Genomic DNA, 19,377 nt, shown 5'->3' with positions numbered 1-19,377 from the left:
TCTCCTTCCTGCTTGCAGTTTGTTACAGCCCCACTTTAAAGAACATGCAAATGGCACCCACTGAGCCATTATCCTGCCCCAGCTGTGGTGTGGTGTCAGAGAATGGTAGGAATTGCTCTGGGAAGGAACATACTGAGAGGGTTAGAGCAGGCTGATGTGTCCTGGGGCAAAGCTTCACGTCTCCGGGTTCAAAGGGACGTGCCTAGACTCCCTGCTGCAATAGCTGCATCCAGGCCCAGCTTCTGAGCCCAGCTGTGTTTCAGAACGTGAAACTGGATTATTTCTGCAAGGTACTCAAAATCTGAGGGGTTTCTGCCACCTGTTGCCCTCAGTGTATGGGAGAGGCAGGGGAAGACTCCAGGCAGAGAAGGAGCAGCACGAGAGGGCAAGGGGACAGTAGTGGTCACCAGGAATTGTGGAAACCTCGGCACAGCAGCAGCCTGTGCTGTAGCAGGGGCTTAGAGGAGAAGGGGGAGGCAGTTTTTCAGATGTTTATGGGAAGTCTTCTCCAGTGTGAGGGACAACAAGGCAGAAAGCAGCAGTGAGTGTGTCTGAAAATACAACACGTGCGCCGTAGGAGTTGGCACTTCCCCGGTGAAAGGGATGAGACATAGGAGCAGAGGAGGTGTGGAGTCCCTCTTATCTCAGATACCCAGGGGAGGGTTCTTTGGAAACTGTATGGATGTAAGTGTTTATCCCCCCTGGAAAAGAATCAAGTGCTTTGGGGAGTGGATAGGAGGAAACTAGAAAATCAAATTGCATGTCCTTCCACCGGCACCCAAACCCACATATGGAGGCCTCCCAGCAAAGGCAAGTGGGCTTCCTCTGTATTTCACACAATTAAAAGGGACCCTTTAAGTCTGAAATCAGGTTGAGGGGTGAAGCTCTTTAGATAAATCACCAGGGAGGCATCTCATTTGGCAGGGCCAAGGCACTGTGGTGGCAGGTTCAGGCTGGATGTCTGGGAAGGCAGGAGAGGTGTGCACTGGGTGCATCTGCTGGGGTTTGGCTGACTCCCACTCCTGGTGGGGCTGCTCTGACTCAACCTCAGCTTTGTTTGAGGTCTTCTCTTGGCCCCAAGCTGGGGATTTCAGTCCTGGGACCTATCAGTGCCATCAGGAGCCATGAAGTAGCATGATGGGGTAAAATATATCTCAGCTATCTTCCCATTCAAATGGGGAAAACACACAGAGAGACAAGCGAACTCTCCTTAGAGACCTGCTGTTACCAGGGCTCTGGAAATGAGGTGCCCTTGCACCAACCAAGTGGGGAGGGCTGGGAGGGTTAGAGGCACTGGGGAAAGGCTTTGAAGTCTCCTTTCTGACTGTGTTTTCTCCCTAAGGGCAGCCCCACTTACTGCACTTGGCTCTAGCCCAGGCTGAGGTGTAGCTGTGCCTTTGGGATAAGGGGAGAGAAGGCTCTCAGCTCCTGAGATGGTTCAGTGTGATAGCCCAGGGCTGCCTGGGCACCCACAGAGCAGCAGAGACCTTGGGGGTTTCAATCCCTATGGTCCCTCGTTCCTAACAGCATTATTTAATTCTTCCTAGGGGCTAAAGTCCCTCTGCTAAATAGGTCAGCCTTGCAGGGAATGCAAGTACCCAAAATACACCTTTTATAACATCATTCCCAGGATTTTTGTCCTCTTATTTACCTTGGCCAAACAGTTCAGGCCCTAGACAGGTACCGCTCTGTTCCCACATCTTTGCATTGCCCCCCAGTTTGATTTTTTGCTTTTTAATGAACAGCATTTTTGGGACAAGCACAACTTTTGGAGACCCTGTGGGCTGAGGTACATCTTGGTGCCTGGAAATGTGTCAACCCTAGTGAGGGTCCTCCTGGGAGTTATGGAGGCTCTGGGATGCCCAGGAGAGCCCCTGTGCTCCCTGCCAAGTGCAGAGAGGAGTGGGCAGCCTTGCAGTCATGGGGCTCCTGTCACACACTGAAGCTAAAATGCCTGGAAGGACAGCTTAGCTGTACCTTTTTTTTAATCCTGCTTTTTTTTTCCCCTTTGCCACACTTCAAATAATTTGATGTTGAATATTTAAGACTGTGTTGTTGTCTTCAGTTCACCTCATCTGACCTCAAGATCTTCAGGGTAATAGCAGATGATGATGATGATAATGCTCTGCTGTTCCACAGTGCCACTTCTCGAGGCTCTGCGAGCCCTTCAGCAACATTTACTTGTTCAGGCCTGCAAGCCATCTAAAGTAGGTTAATTTATTATTCCTGCTCTGTGTCTTGTGAGAAGTTGTGACCTGTTCAAGTGAGCTGGAACCACTTGTGGGCTTGAACTGTGGGGCAGGAGAGACCCTGGGTGCTCTCAGCACAGCTCCATGTCCCAGGGAAGGGCTTTTCCTGGAGCATCTGGCATGAGGGCAGGCAGGAGGTGAGGCTAACCGGGGAGGAGGGAAGGTCCCTGAGGAGCTGAACAAAAAAGCTACACGTGTAGCAGTAGATAACAAGCTCCCAGACTTTATCAGCTGGAGATTTATATCGACTGCTGCAAAAAGGATGGTGATGGAGCAGTAGTGTATGGATTGGAGATGAGGATGCTAGGTGGGAGGCTGGGTGAGCTACCAGGGCTCACATATTGGGGGGCAAAATCCTCCATTCCTAAAATTAAGGCCGCCTATTTGCCTGGCCACCCTTCCAGTGCAGCCTAGCTCGTGTTGGCCACAACCCCTTGATACCAAGAGCCCCATCTCTCTGTGGGGTGGAGAGGCAGGGATCAGGCAGGGGAGGATCCCCCTGGCTCTTGGCAGCCAGAAGGGAATGGTGAAGCTGTGGGAGGAGGGCAGGTCACTCCTATTTCCTCTGGGATGCTGGAGGCAAGGGGCTCTGTGGCTGGGAAGGGAGGAGCAGCACAATGGATGCTCTGACAGAGCAGGGAGTGCTCGGTCTGTGCCCCAGCTGCCTGTGCAGAGGCTGCTGGTGGGGATGGGAGGGCTGCCAGCCCTGTGGCCCTCCAGGGGGCTGTATACTTGTTTTTCTTCTCTGTGACATTACATAATGCGAGGTAGAGAACGTTTGCACGGTGCCTGTATCGGTCCTTGGGGCGCGGGGAGAAAGGGAGGAGGCGGTGGATAATTTGAGGCTCTTTATTAGACCAATAAATCATTTATAATGCACCAGCTCTCAGCCTGGGCTCTTATTGCTCATGTCAGCCACAGGATGCTACCTGGTGACTGAAGCAGGCAGAGCATGGGCTGGCTCCCCTGAACCTGAGGGGCAGAGCTGAGCTGCACAGGCCTCAGGGAGAGGAGCCCTTGTCCTTCCCAGGCCCTGGGGACAAACCCCATGCAGCTGGTGGCAGGCATTTGCCCTTGCATGAAGCCTCCTGCAGCCAGAGTGAAGACAAAGCATCAGGAGCAAGTCATAAGTGAGGGATCAGGTCGTCTGAACAACCATCTTTCCTTGTTAAGCAACCTGAGGGTGGGTGGGTCACCTGCCCTCCCCACACCACCTGCAAGCAGAGAGAGCAGAGATAGACATCACCCCTGTGATACACCCTAATGCCTCTGAGCCTTGGCTGGTGGGAGCAGAGGGCAAGGCAGGTATTACTGGTGCCATTCCATTACAAAAGGGCATCCAGTGACTCTTTGTGTTTTGGTGGAGCTCAGTGGAGCCTGAGGCTTGTCAGGCAAATATCTCTTGGATTTCTGGTGTGCTCGGGCTGCCAGCGAGGTTGCTGAGGAGGAATGTCACCCATCTGGGAAGGGTTGTGCTCACCTGGGCACCAGCTTGTGGTTTGCCACATTTCACAGCTGTGTCTTGTTCAGGTTGAAGTCATCAAGTCCTGCAAAACTACACCTTTCAATAGCCTTCCTGTATTCTCATGTGCTTCAGACAGCAGCAGTTGGCTTAATGTTTTGACAAATGATATCCATATTGATTTCCCTCCTCCTTCTCCTTTCCTCCTCTCCCTCCTTCCACAGCAAAGAAACCACTTTTGATAACTCATCTCTGGAGCTAGGCAAACACAGCAGAGGAGACAGATGAACTCTCCTTTTAGGGGAGTTCACACCAGGCTGGGCTCCCAGGTCGTCTGAACAAACATCTTTCCTTGTTAAGCAACCAAACGCTTTAGGAAGGGGCACCACTACATTGGCAGAGCACGTGCTCCTGCTGGTGTGCTGGGATTTAAACCCCCTCCACCCAAAAAATGCTGAGCAGCTTCAAATAAACCCAAAGAGGTTCCTAATGGGGAGCAGTAAATGTAAAAAATCCTAATAAATACCATTCCCTCTTACGAAAGGCACGTTTGGGGTGGGGGGAGTTGCACAGCACTGATCCCTCCCTGTTTCTGAGGGATCTGATTTAACTGTAAGCTCTTTAATATGTTCTTTGTGTCCTCATGGACAGCCTGATGGAAGCAGCAGCTAAAAGCAAATCACAGGGTGAGAAGGTGAGTCTTGCTGGTGAGAATTAGCAGTGTCAGGAGGGAAATATCACACACCTCGCCGACTGAATTATGCATTATGCTGCAAAATCCCTGATGTCAATAGGCAAATGCTGTTCCTGTTGTTTTGCCTGTGATGATTGGCAGCAAAGGAATTCAAATCACATCCACACAGCAATTGTCCTTCTGTAACTAAGTCTCTGCTATTCAGGGGGGTTTGCTTGTGCAGGCAAAATCTATGCAGCACGGTGGGTGCTTTAGAAACAGGTTTGGAAAAGGGGGATGAGAACATTTTCATTCTTTTAACAATACAAAATGTTGCCAGTTTAGCCTGTGCTGGATGTGGCACCTTCTCTTTTTTTCTCATGGGCACTAAGCTCTAGGTATTACCTCAGACCTTGGGAGGAAAAGGAGAAGTCCATACCCAGGTATTGACAGTGATTTGGGGCACGTGCCTCCATGGAAGGACTTACACCAAAAAGGGTGGGAGGGTGGGAAGCAGAGCCAAGCAAGATGTCATCCCCAATAAAAGCAGTAGTGGGGTCATCAGGGTCCCCTCTCCATGTGGCTGGGCCAAAAGCACTGTGAAATTACATGTAACAAATGGTAAGAAAATGATTATTTTAGTGAACACAAGATTGTTAGAATTCCCTGCAATTAGATCTTGCTAGTGTGTTTGAAGAAGAGCAGATAACAAAGCTAGAAAACAGAATCTGCTTTTATTTGCTGCTTAAGTTGCTTTTGCCCTGCTACCAGGAGACATAAATCAATTACTAATTGCATTCCTAGTTTGAGGTGCTGTGAGCATTCATATGTTTAATCTGTCCCGGGTGCTTTTAGAAACAATTGCACAAAGGTGAGAATGTGAGTTGCACAGAATTTTCTTGCTCCTGTTAATATCTTACCTTTCACAGAATAAGGCTGTGTAAAAATCTGTGGGTTATTTTTTTTCTGCTTGGTGACAAAATGAAAAATTTGGAATGAAGAAAAACAGACATCTGGGGTTTAAAATAACATTTTGTTTGCATTCTTTGGATGACACTCTCTTTCGGAACATAACTTCATCTTGAACCACCACTTCAAGATGTTTGGGAAACAACTAAACAAATCCAAAAATATTTTACCAATAACCTACTGCATTAGAATTGTTACTGCAAAATGGAATTTTATTGCCTCCCCCACCCTCTCCAAGTGGAATAACCCATCTGCCTAAGGAATGCAGCCCTTCCCAGGTTATGAGCTCCTGAGAGGATTGTGTGATAGAAAAGAAAACATGGGTTTGATTAGATGGAGACTGAGCCCTCAGCCCCCTGTGGCACCACTGCCTGCCTCCCTGGCCCGTGAGCAAGAGGGGACACGGAGGCAGGGGGCTGGGAGGAAATGTGGCAGGATTTCTCTCTGGGTCTGCCTGCTGCCATCCCCACGGGGCTGGCAGGACCCTCTGTCACTGCCTGGGACTGCTGGGAGGGGACATGAGCAGCCCCTGCTGCAGGTCTGGGGTGGAGACAGCTGAGAGGGCTGGAAAAGTGAGGGAAAGGAGGACTGTAGGTCTGAAATTAAGAGGACAGGGAGAGTGGAGAAGGAATTTGGAAATGTTGGAGGAGCCAAGCTAACTTGGCAGGAGAGGCTGTGTGCCTTCTAGGAGAGGTTGGATACTGTCAGCGCTGTCACACAAGCAACTTAAAGTGAGCCTTCTGTTGGGAAGAAAGAGTTAAAACAATTTTGAGCCTTGCAAGGCTCACAATCTCAAACTATAACTGGTGAAGCCTGGCAGCTGAGGATTATAAAGATAAGAGCAAGGGTAACACACAAGAAGGAGCTGGTTGTGGATCAGACCACAGAGTACTAATGACAGCTTCTCACAGGGCAAAAAATCTGGGATATAATCCCTGGTCCAAGGAGCATGGAAATCTTCCCAAAGCCTTTGCTCAGACAGAGATCATCACCAGTCTCTTCTCCCTGAAGCTATGAGTGTCAGCCTTTGGGATGCTGCTGGAGATGGCAGAAGCCCCTTGGTGCCTGCCCTTGCAGTTCAGCCCCCTGGCCCTGGGCAGCAGGACATTGTGGGGGCTCTGTGCTGAGGGCACTGCCCACAGTGCCAGCAGCTGTGACCTGGCAGCCTCCCCTGTGCCCACGTGCTCCTTGGCTGCTCCAGGTCTGAGCTGCCTCCTCTCATTTCAGCTGCTTCACTGCACATCAGGCATGCTGGGGAGCCAAGGAAAGATGGGGTAATCCAGGTTCCCCTACTGGTTTCCCACCTCAAATGCTCCCAGTGGTCCTTAGCTATCATTGCTTCTGCATGTAGTCTGCCACATCCCTGTCACCTGGCTGTCCTGCAGGTACCTGGAGCTCCTGGAGCAGGTCCTCAGGTGGGCAGTGATGAGCTGAGGGCATGCTTCAGGTCTGTGTTGCAAGCTGGAGCCCTGGACATGGTTGTTCCAGGGCAAGGAGACCGTGCTGGTTTCTTCCAAAAGTGTCGGTGCTGCAGGTGTGCCAATGTATCCCAATTTCTTGAGCTGTACCCTTTGCAAGGCAGTTTTGACTCTGCCAGCAGCCTGACCTCTCTGTAAAGAGTTGTGCAAAGAGTCCTGTGGCTTAGAGAGACCTGTGAAAATGATGGATTACGTTCATCCAGTCTATTTCAGGATCTGATTTCTGCTGGTAAAAGCCAGGGGAGTATGTGGACGTTCACATGGCTCAGCAAGAGACTTTGTCACGCTTTTCCCACAATCTGGACTGACTTTCCTGTACCTTTCAGACACAACATTAAAGACTCCACTATGGAAAGCTTGGAAGATGGCTCTGAGCAGAGGCAAACCTGCAGGTCTCCCACAGTTGCAGTAAGGTGGAATTGCTTGGCATTTCCCAAGGATCTGAGAAGTTTGTGACTTTGATAGCACCTGCAAAGGAAAGGAAAGCCAGGCCTGTGCTCACAGGCAGAGGAAGAATTAAGCAGAGCTGGGGTTCAGGCTGTTCAAGGATGGAGTGAATAAGCTGCCCTCTGCTGCAGGTCACACACTCACACAGGCTGTCCCCTCCCCACACTGCTGAGTGCTTGGGCCCCTTGTTTTCTCACCAGGAGAGACAAGCCCAAAGAGAGTGAGGCTTGCAAAATGTGGGCTCCTGTCAACAGTGGAGACCTGTGAGATCTGCTGAGTCTGGGCAAGGAAGAGGGCAGGCACTCTGGGAAGAAGCTGCCTCATCCCTACATCACTCACCAGGACCAGCATGGGGTTTGTGCTCCAGCCCTGCAGCCTCCAAGCAAGCTTAGAGCAGCAGGCATTTACCTCTCTGCTGCCTACTCTGTCCTACTGCAGAGAGAATATGTCAAAACTGTGGGGCAAACCCATTTCAGACTCCATTGCTTCTTGATGGGAGCACACTTGACATCCAGAAACGTGTGTGGTGTGGGTGAGTCAGGGTCATGGCAATCCTGAAAGGGGCAATGTGGATGTGCTTGGGAAAAGCTGGAAAGACCAGAACTGTGGACATAGCTGGGATGCTTTGCTCCAGGCCCTCAGTGGAACAGCCCTCGGGGAGCATCACACAAAATAGCCCAGAGCACAGATGCCTATCGAGAGTCTTTTCTAGCAGTCCCTTTATGGAAAGGCCAAAACCATAAAATACTTCTCGGTGACTGTGATCTTGGAGCAAGGATTTGCTCTACACCACTTCCCTTTTGCAATGTGCTTTTTTCGTCTTCACAAAAGGCTTCCTTGGCAAAAGGGAGCTGCCAGCTGGCCAGATCTGGCCAAGGGGCTAACAAAAGTATTCAGCTCTACACAGTTAATGCCAGCAAAATTGTCTATTCAAAGAAAAGTCATAGTTTTGACTCTGTTTTTTCATCAGGATTTATTTCTCCAGGATTACTGCCAATATAATTTATTTTTTTTTAGCTAAAAAAGTAACAAAAAAAAAATCCTAGCATGTTGAAGCCATACACTTTGAAAGCATCCATCATCCTGGCTGATACCACTGCTGATTCCCATCCATGCTCCTTTTGGTCCAAGTGGTCAATGCCTTTGCAATGCCACTTTCTTTCATCCCAGAAGTGGAGAGAAATGGTGACTTACCCCATTTCATTGAATTCCTATTTTTAAATGTTAAAAACAATTTAACTCCTGATGGCTATAATGACATCCCTGCCTCCCTTTCTCCTTCCCTTTTTAAACCACCTGGAAACCTAAGGGATGGAACTGGCTGACAGGATTCCTTTAATTATCCCTGCTCCCAACACTCATCTCTTCCATGGTGCCTTCAAGGGACACCACTGTGAAAGGTTCTGTACACCCAAGCACTACATCCACACGGAAGCAGAGAACAAAAAGGAAATGTCAGGAAAGGCACCCTTACAGAAATTAATAACAAATACAAGCAGGCACATTCCATCCGCCCCATTAGTCAGTAGTGCTCAGATACCATGGTGATGAGCCTCCCTAGAAATATTTCCACAGCAGCAAAACTGCCTTAAAGGGGCCACACAGCCTCTCCCGTGCACCTGGGCAGATCCCATCTCCGGAGGCACTGCTGTGCTTCCCAGACTGAGTGGCTGGCACCTGAGCCATGTGCCTGAGGAGGAAGCCAGCACCATCTGCTTTTCCTTTTCCTGTTGCAAGCACTGGGAGCTGCACAGCCCTGGTGTCACACCTGTCACTCTGCAATTCAACCCCAAGGAATTGCTGGGGAGGAGGGTGGTCTGCACTTTGCTGTGGAGCAGTTTCTCAAAGCCAAGGAGCCAGGCAAGCACAGCATTCCTTAGCTGCACATCCTCAGCATCTCCCAGCCCGAGCCCTCACCCAGCACAACCACAGACAGCAGCTTCAAGTGTGGAGCCAGAGGTGTGCTTGTTTATCCTCCCAGAGGCAAGGGTTTGTGGGGCAGAGCAACACCTGATCAGGTTGTTGGGCATTTGGGAGCTCCTGTTCACAGAGCCTCCAGAACAAGAGCGAGCCAGGCAAGAGGGGCAGGGAGGGGAGGGGAAAGAACCATGTGCTCAGATGTTTAGGTTACTGCAGCCAGCTCCTGCCCACGCTGGAGGAGAGCTTTGAGTTTCTTGCCCTTGATGTAACCACCGCCAGAAGTTTGTTTTCACAAAACCTTCTTGTATTGAAAGCTCCAGCTCACACCTCAGCAGCTCCTCTGAGAAGAAATGAGTAACCCTGTCATTAAGCTGTGGGCAGCATCACCTGGAGGGTGATTCTTCACACACCTGCCGCTCTTCAGAAATAGATGGGAAACTTTGCACTGCAAAATAATTTCAAAGGGCAGCAGCTCCAGTGGGATATGGGGCATAAAACCAGAGAGAAATGATCATGTGAAGAAAAGCTGACCTAGCCTTGATGCAGAAGACCCAGAGCATGGTTGCTCCTAGTGCCTGTGTAAACAAGACAGAAACCACTTGGAGCTGCTGACTTCCACATGATCCCAGCAGAAAGACTAGGAGAAGGAAGAAAAAAGAAAATAAAGATCTTTCTTTATAACTTAGTGAATCCCTTGCAGCAATGGGAAGGAATGGGAACCTATGTTGATTGGGCTTGTGCCCTCATTGGACCCCCTCCCACAGCAGCTGTAACCAATCAAGGTATGATAGAGCAGGGCAAGGCAAAGGCTCTCTGCAAATGCCTTGCTGAGCTTTCTGGTGTGGTCCTACAAGAGCACTTGGGGGTGAGGACTAAACTGTTTTGGTAAAAACAAGATATTAACTGGTTGGACTGACTGCAGGGTGGGAGGAGATGAAGAAACCTACAGTCCTAACCAAGGAACTGCTGCTCCCTCACTCCAGGCAAGTCTCCTCTTCCCCTCTTTTCTCCCCCACTGCATCTTGCACTCTTCCTGGCTTTCTAGCCTGGTGTTTGTACAGTAGTTCCCAAGCCCATCCTGGGTGTATTCTGTTCCCCTTAACTGCACTTTTTAAATGATACCTGGAGGTCCTCAGTAAATGGTGGCACTATGTGTGTGAGCAGTGTGGAAGCACAGTGCCTGCCAGCCCCCAGGTGCTGGGGTATGTTGTTGAGTTGCTTGTCTGCCCTATTTACATGGAGACTAATCAGCTCTCCATGGAATTTCTGTTTGATCCTTCGGCCTGTCTCAAGGGAAACACAACACTAACTGACAAAATATGTATATTTTGGCTTTCAAAAACTATTACACTTTGCAAATGTCAGCCAGACATTGAGCTTTGTGGTTGCCGGGGAAACATCATGGGAGATAACCTGATCGCAGCTGTGAGCTGCATCCTCTCCTCTCCTGGTGTGAAACCTGCACTTCCAAAAATGCCTGCTCTTGTCTTGGGGTATTTCATCTTTAGAAAGCAGAGGCTTGAGGAATAAGGTCATTTGCAGTCCAGAAGGTATTTCCTTCTGAAATGGAGCTATGTGGGGGGACTTGCTCCTTGGGCTCAAAGGCAATGGCTCAGGAGCAGAGGGTGTGTTGTGCCCTGATAATATCAGTGTCTGCTGGAAGAGCCACAACCCTGCTCAGATAACGTGGGATAGAATCAATGGAGGGGGGGGGGGGGATTGTACAGTGTCAACCCAGGGTTTGAAAAACTCGGTCTCCCTGGAGCTATCAGCTGAGAGAACTGCAGGCTGGAGCTCCAGATAAGATGGATGGAGGCTCCTGTCTATAACCTGGCATAAAAAGGGCTGTGCTGAGTGGTCCCAGAGGCTGTCAGGGATCGAGTGCCTCTCGCAGTGAGGGAACCTCAAGCTGTTGTTCCCAACAGAAATGTTCCTGTTCTCCCCTTGCACATTATGCTGTGTGCTGTCAGGTGGAGGTGGCATGTCAGGGGATCTACTCTGATCTTCCCTCTGTGCCAGGCAGGGCCAATCCCCTCAGGAAGGCAAAACCTGTAAATGATTATAGTCCCAAGGATCTCTGCCTGCTCCTCCATCCCTTGAAGAGGTGCAGCAGCCCTGGACATGGATGGTGGCGAGCTCTGGGCTGGGGCTGGTGGGACACAGGCCATGGGTGTGCCATGTGTGCTGGCAGAGGCTGTGGTGAGGGAGAAGGGGGGACGAGCACGTGGCCCCAGGGAAGCCTGATGTGTGTCTTCCCTTGCTGGTGTGACAGAATGGCACTTTAAAGATGTGAGATGCAGCTCTTTTCCCTGACACTCAAAGAGCCAGTTGACAAGCTGCTGTCAGGGAAATGTTGTCTAACTCCCTTTCCCCCAATAATTTCCCTGGTAAAACTGCAGTGCAGGGGAATCAAATGGTGACAGAAGCCAGTGGGGGAATAGATGTGTTTTCTTTCTTTCTATTTTTTTTTTCCAAGTGTGTGTCTGTACTGGGAGCCATGTGCACATTGGTAAATCTCGCCGGTTCAAAGAAATGTTTTTAGTGTTCATATTCAGACTTTAGCTCTTCCCCCTCTGCTAAAGGAACAACAAAGCCTTGAAGACGCTCCCAGCTTGCATGGGATTAAAAAGAGATCGTGGCTGAAGTGGAAAACAGCATCTGATGTTTTTCCTTTGGGTGACATGTGCAGAAAGCCCCTCTGCTGCTCTTTTAGCTGGTGCTGTGAAAAGTCCTCTCTGATGAGGAAAGGTAAACTGTAGGTGGAGGAGGGAGAGGAGGGCTGTGGTTATACAACCACCACCTTGTAGGCAGACAGCTCATGCCCTGGGTCATGCCAGAATTACTGTGAGCAAACCTGGGAGTGGGGCTGACAGTGCTGGAGAGCTGCTGTGCACTTGGGCACAAGAGTGAAGCCCGGCCCTTGATGGTGTAGTTACCATTAACGCCTCCTGTTTGCCCCAGGCATTTTCCTTAGGTGGTTCATTGGTGGCTCCTGTCCTCATTTCCATAAAGGGATGAGGATTTCCTGGGTGTGCAAGGAGAGGGAAGGAGCAGAAAGGCTGCAGCTTCCCACCAGCTTTGTGCAGTGCAGCTGGTGCTTCTCATCACCTGATGCTGGAGTAGAAGTGTGGCTGCAGGGCTCCTCCTCTCATGCAATGTCTTTCCTCTCCAAGGAAAGTCTCCATGATTTAATTTTATTAGAAACTTTTACTCTAAGAGCCCATCTTTGCCATCCTAATGCCTGTCAGGCTTCATTAAGGGTTTTTAGAAGGGGCTTTCCTTACTTTTTAGTCTTTCCTCTAAGCTCAGCAGCGCAGAGAAGACCTGATTGTGTCCCTCAGAGCTGTAACCATGACAGACTGGTCAGTCCTGTCTTAGTATTCAAAGTAGGGTGTTGTTCTCTTAGGATGGATGTGATTTGTTTTAAGGCAAATCCTTTGCTTTCCAGAGTGTAACAGCTGCTTAGGCTGCATTTGCTTGGGAGCTGAAAACCCTGCAAGGGTTTGTCCATGAGTTCTGCCTTGGATCATTAGGATTAATCCAAGCAATTGCCTCGCCCTTTCCTTGAAAGGACTTAGGCCCATTTCACTCAGGAATGAATTTGGCCCCAGAATTTAGGTCTCTACTTCTTTCGTACCTCCCATCCTCAAAAAACTCTTAAAAATCAGATATCCTTTGGTAAAAGAGCACTGTAGTTTCTGCATAGAGCAAATAAGGCAGAGGGATGTGAAATTCATGAAATGCTGATTTTCGCTTTTTTTGTTTGTTTTGTTTTAAATAAGCTACATCAAATTCCTTATCACTCAGTCCTTAGGAACTGCCTTAGCACAGTGGAAGAGCTGATTGCATAAATGCCAGCTGTAACTCTTATTTTGGTAACAAGGCATTACTAAAGGCAGATTAATTCAGTGCCACGCTCCGATGAGGCCAGTGTCCTTTTGTCTGGGCCTGGCTTAGGAACCCTCTGCTACCTGGTTCTTGCTTTCAGCCTTGCATGTGGGGACTGTAGTAGTGGTTCAAAACACACATCTGTTATTGCAGCAAGAAGTCATGAAGGGTGTGCACATATAGGTTAATTGTCAAGGGAAACCGACTTCAAGTACCATCAGACTGTTTTCAAATCTAATCGTGACATCTAAGAGGATGATCTTTGAGAGATCAGAGAGTGGAAATTATTCTCTTGCTTTGCACATCTGAGTGCAGTTTGGCTACAGTCAAAATAGCTGTTTCAGCCTACACTGTCAGTTTGCTCTTATCTCCCTTTCCTCTTGTTGTATTATTAATAATAATGAACAAAGTTAAAGGCGGCGGTAAAGACCCATCAGCGTGGGGCAGGGCTGGAGCCAGCCACTGCCTCTGAGCCATTGTGGATGGTGACCAGCGTGTGAGTGCCCCTCAAAGGGGCAGGGAGCTCTTTGCCACGCTGCCTGAGGGGGTTTGAAAGGCAGGACAGCTTCATCTCGCTTCCCTGTCTCCCCCTGCACAGCTGCATTTAGCAATGGAGCTGGCAGCCTTAGAAAGCCACCAGGACTAACCCAGCTGCCTCCCTGGGTTCACGGGGAGAATGACTTTGTAGCTGCACTCAGCCAGTCCATTAATTGCACATAATAAGGCATTTAGTGACAGAAGGATGGTTGATGAGCCTTAGCTGAAATAACAAGGGCCTGCCAAGAGCTGTGCTTCTTTGTCAGGGAGGGCTGTGGAGGGTCCTGAGAGCAGAGTTGGAGCCGTGCAGGGATGAGAGCAGTGGGAACCTGCTGCTCCCTGATCTGGAGGGCTCACAGGTGGCCCAGCACTGAGCAGGGAAGCACATCCATGCTGAAGGACTGGCAGGGCTGCTGCACTCTGGGGACAGCAGGTCCTGCATCTCCAGCAGGGTCTGCCTGATGAAAGCCGTGGGGAGCTGCCCCACTGCCAGAGGGGCACCTGGAGGCTGCACCACCAAGCACCTTGTGTGAGATGAGCTGTTCCAAATGGGCTGGACATGGGACCTCCCTCCCTGTGAGAAAGGGCAGGGCAGATTGCATAGGAAACCAGTGTGGACTGGGAAACTTGGGCTCTCTAGTTACCAAGCTGGTCCTCTTGGTTTTGATGGGAAAATGAGTAAAGGGTTGAGGTGGATGCTTGCCCCAGCTGTCTGACAGATTCTTTGTGGGCTGCCATGGGCCCAGAGAAGAGGAGGACAATGACATGGCAAGGGGATGCACTGGCAGCTGTTTCTGCAGGGAGGAGTGTCAGGGGTGTCCATGCGATGCAGCCAGCCCTGCTTGGAGCAGCTCACCCCCTCATTAATACAGCAGCTGTCCCCACAGCACCAAGCATTTCTCCAGCATCAGCCCCTGCTGTTGTGGGGCCCCCTACACCCCATTCCCAGCCCAGCTCTGTGGGGAAGCAAGGCCAGGAGCTGTCACATCAGAGCCACACAGCTCCCGTCTATCAGCATCCATGCTGGGAGAGCCCAGCCTGAGGAGGTGATGAGGAGCCCAGGATGGTCCCCACAGCTGGGGGGAGAGCAGGCTCTGCATGTCTGTGCACACAGGGAGGGTCACCCTGCAAGGGCAGGGGTGTATCTCCCCAAAATAGCCAGCCACACTTGCAGTGGGCACATGCAGGCAGTGCCTGGAGCCCACAGCTGGAACATCTGCCTCGGTTTTGGTCTGTGCAGCTGCCTGGCTGGTTGGCACATCCCTCACCTGGGAGAAGGTCTGTGCTAGCAGTTGGCAGGAGATGCTCCTTTGTCTGAATGAGCACTTGGGAATGTCAACATTTCTCCAGGCTAGTTTGCTGTTCTCCTTACCTATTTATTTTAATGGCTCTGTCGTGTGCAGCACTACTTCTTCTAGAGGGTCTGGGTGTTTCACAAAGGAACATGAATAAATATTACCCCTGCACAGAGAAGCAGGGGTACAGCACAAATGGCTGCTTTGAGCACAGGTCTTCCAGCCCTGAAGTCTCACTCCATCATGCTAAGTCCAGAAGGAACAGGAGGCAGGTCTGGCACAGAAACCTGCAAGAGAGGGAACAATTCCAGGTCAGATTACTGAGGTGAGTTATGGCTTGTATGAAAGGTCTTAGGAAACGTGGGGAATTGGCAGCCCTGCTGGCTGTGACACCTCTGGGGATCTTTCATGCACCCCTGTACCACGGTAGAAGGGACATTATCTGTCCCTCTGCTCCGATGGGAGCATTCTGGGGGAGCTGTCCCACGAGCTCAGCGATGCCATCCGCTCTGAGCAGTGGGTGTTAATGCTGCCACCTTCATTACTATTTTTAATTAACACCCTGTCATGACTTGGCAACATTCTCTGTGCCTCAGAACGTCTGGACAAGGTCTGGCTACCTTCCTCCCCAGAGCATTCCTGACAGCAAGCCCAGGGCTTGGAGGCAGACGGCTCCTTGGTGACACAATATCAAAGCTCACAGTCAAACGGCTGCTCCTGCCTGCGCTTTCTCCTCTTCCATGTCCTTCCAAGGAGAGAGGCAAGGACCTGGCACAGCTGGCCTGCCCCACAGCTGGCAGCAAGCCTTGTGCTGATGTTTTGGGCAGCCCTGCTCTGCTGGTGTGCCTGATTTGTTGTACAGCTGAAGTGGAGAGGACACGGGCTGATGTCAGATCCTCATCCCCTACCCACAGCTTCTTTGCTCTACTTCTCTCCATCTCCTCTCCTTCTCTTCCTCTCTCCCCAAAGGCTTCAGCCTCCTTCTCCTGCTCATCCAGTCTAGACAGCCTTGCTTTTACAAAGTTTTTGAGGTTTTGCCTTGAGCTTTTCAAAACCTGCAGACCTGAGGCATACAGTGCTCACAGGAGTGTGAAACTCTGTGGCCAGAACCCATGGCTTTTGTTTGCTTTTCAGCAGGGAAACACGTCTGCAAATCCTCACATCAGAAGTCCTGGGTAGATCATAACAGATCTTTGGTAGGATGCAGGGAAGTGGAATGTGTTCATTCACAGAAAATTGCAACTTAAGCCGGCAAATTACTTTGATTTTTTTCCAAAACAAAGTGTTACTGTTGGTATGGAGGGCTTTTTTTTTTTTTTCCTTTATAAGTTGGGGAAAGAGGAAGATTTGTCACACTTGTGCAGCCTAGATTTGGAGGGAAAGGTCTTGACCTTGCTTCCAAAAGGGGAAAAAAGAAGCATCAGGGCTGGCTTCTCCTGTTGTCTTGTTTGACCTCCTTGACATCCTGCCTCATCCAGCTGCAGCCCATCATGGAGAGGCCCCAGTTATGTTGCAGGCAGGTGGTTGGAGGCTTTGGCTCAGGAGGCAGCAATCCAGATGAGTTTCTGGGCATGCGCTGCCCTCCTGCCTTCCCCACCTCTGCTGAGTGCAGGAAGAGCTCCCCCAAACACAGCAGTGGCTGAGTGAAGCTCTTGATCTCCAAGCTTTGACCAGGCATGACTCTGAGTCACAACCACGTGGATTATTAGAAAAACAAAGCAGCATCTGCCTTGGAAATCTTTCCAGGAGGGCTCTGCCATTCCTGCCCCCAGCAGCAGAGGCTGCTGAGCACATGGCTGCCCCTGGGCATGCACAAACAACCTCCTGGCCCTCCCAAACCCCCTGCATGCCCAGGAGACGGGGAGGAGAGCTCTGCTCCTGGGCTGCCACAGCTGTGCATGGCATCCTTGACCTCAGTGGGCTGGGGCAGCATGCTCTGCCCTGCTGCTCTGTGCTGCTCTGAAGTCTGAGCTAAAACAGGGAAGCCTGCCCAGAAGAGCTCACACTCTGGAAATTCAGATCCTGGTGCCTGGAGCTGAGAGGTTCTTGGTGGGAGGCTCCAGCTGTAGGACACCTCCATTATGGAGAGCTAGCTCATGGGCAGGGATTGCTGGAGCAAACTATTCTAGGAAAGAGCTTTAATTCAATAAGTAGCTCTTACCTCCCAGCCAATGCCAAGCCTCTGCCCCCTCCCAGCCCTATTGCTGGAAGTGCCATTATTCTGGCAAAAGGCAACTCTGATAGCTCTGGCTTCAGCAAAGGAGCACAGAAGAGCCAGTGAGCCTCTGGGCTTGTCCACACAGTCCTGGGCTGCTCCTCTGGGCAGGTCTGGGGGTGCCTCCATCAACACCAGCCAGACACTTCCTCTCAGCTGCTTATTGCTCTGCCAGACCCCAAGTGCTGCAGCTGAATATTTCAATGCCAAGTGTCTGCCCCAGGCTGATTTATCTTTTTTCCTTTAAACAGAAGCTTCAGCAATAATTGGATCTGTTGTTTCTCAGAGCGAGACTAAGGAAAAATATGTTCATAAAAAATGCTGCTATGCTGGAGAAATGCAGTGCCTCTGGCCTCAGTGGACATCTGCATTCCCCACTCCTCTTGCTTCCCACATGGAGTCATGAAGGGATGCCCAGCTGGCCACCTCTGCTCCACGTGCTGTTCCTCATGTCCTGGATGCTGGAGTGTCCTTTGGAGGGGAACAGAGCTGTCTGAGCAAATCAACCAAACTCATTAGCTCTGCATTTTGTACCATGAGGACTAGTGGGTATCTCTGTGTCTTAGTCTCACCCCTCTTTCTCTCTGCTCTGCAGGGCATCAGTGGGAAATCAGCTCATTTTAACCTATGAAATGAACCCTGGTGCTGAAAGCACGACCTCAGGAGAGCAGCCTGTGAAGAGACCTGTCCCTGGGGAGACAGCATGCCCATGGCAAGGGGTACAGCCCCACTCCAAAGAGAAGGCTAAACCCATGTAAGGCCACACCTGTGCTTGTCAGGCAGTCCCATCCAGCCCAGCACTAAGGTAGGAAACCAGCAGAGAAAAGCATGCTAAAGAACCTGAGTCTTTTTTTTTTTTTCTCCCTCCAGTTCCAGCTGTTATTCTTTTAGTGAGTGAGAGGAATTCAAGCTATTTGTTCCTGGCTGTCAGACCTTAGCTTCTGGGCTGTTGCCTCTTATTTGTTTTTAGTTGCCTGGCTCCTCACAGTGATCTATTTCTTCCTGTGTATTTCAGTATTCCACCCTATAGGCAATGATTTCCCCTTTGTCACCAAAATATTGCATTACCATTCATCTGGTTTTTTCTGTGTTAAGTTTGTTTAGAAAGCCAAGGAACAAGAAAACCAGCAGACTGAAAGGAGTTTCATCCCATCCTCTTTTCAGTGCTGCCTGCTACCAGCTCCTTTCTAGTCAGGTTGCTCCTCATCTTCAGTGCTCTCACTAATCCTCAGCTTTGCTGGCTTAACTGTTAATTTTCCTCTAGCAGGCATTTTCTGTGGAGTCCAGGCAGATGAGATCTGCTGCCATGCCTTTGTCTAGGGATGTATTTCACCAAAGCAGTGCCATCTGTGTAGAACATGACTCACCTGATGTAAAACCCACCTTGCTGTGTGAATTTTGTTTACCTTTGCCTTCCATCCAGGCCTTCCCTTCCCAGGAGGTGTGCAAGGCTTTTGTCCTGCCTGTGTGCTCAGGTCAGTGTATCCTTCACATGCTGTTCTTCAGCCTTCTAGTACCACATTTCCTCTTCCTGCCCTGCTTGCTACATCCTTTAGAATCCCCTGCTACCAGCCCTTTGCTTTATTCTGGCATCTCCCTCTGAGTTTGGATTTGGAGTTTGTGGATTTGGAGTTTGTCTCACTGTCTCCTTCACTCAGTTAAAGCACATCAATCTTTTACTGGAAGTGTCCATATCCAAGTCCTCCTCCCTATCAACCTTTGCACCTTTCCTCTTTTATTCCTGATCCTCCTCCTCCCTGAGAACTTGACCTGGTATTTCTTTCCATTAAGGTCAACTCTCAATTTTCTTTTTGACAAAACAAAATAATGTGAGCGCTTTATGTGCCTGCTGCAAAGCTTGGGGGTGGGTTTCCCCCTGGACCACTGAGATAATTTGGCTCCTTTCTAGATCCTCTCCTTCCAGCAATACTCTGAGTGCTGTTAGCACACTGGAGGCAGTGGGCTGGGATCCACGTTACCAGCATGGATCACAGGTGTATTTCACTTGCTTCCTCATTATTCCCAGTGGAATGCCCATTACCTCTGGCCACAGCTTTATGCAGTTAGCTCATGAGCTCCAAAACCCCTTCCAGAGCCTCTGCTTTCCAGTCACAGCACCCTGGGAGTCCTCCTGGAATTCCTTATTCCAGGAACAACTTTGAGTAGTAAAACGCCGTTTAAGCCGCCTTTGCTTGCTGAACTGTGGAGGCTGCTTTGCATGGCTGCCCTGTGCTCCTCATTATT

This window comes from Agelaius tricolor, unplaced genomic scaffold (genome assembly GCF_023055355.1).
Source record: "Agelaius tricolor isolate 1412-34295 unplaced genomic scaffold, bAgeTri1.0.p SCAF_9, whole genome shotgun sequence".
Lineage (NCBI taxonomy): Eukaryota > Metazoa > Chordata > Aves > Passeriformes > Icteridae > Agelaius > Agelaius tricolor.
Note: the sequence above shows the minus strand (reverse complement) of the source record.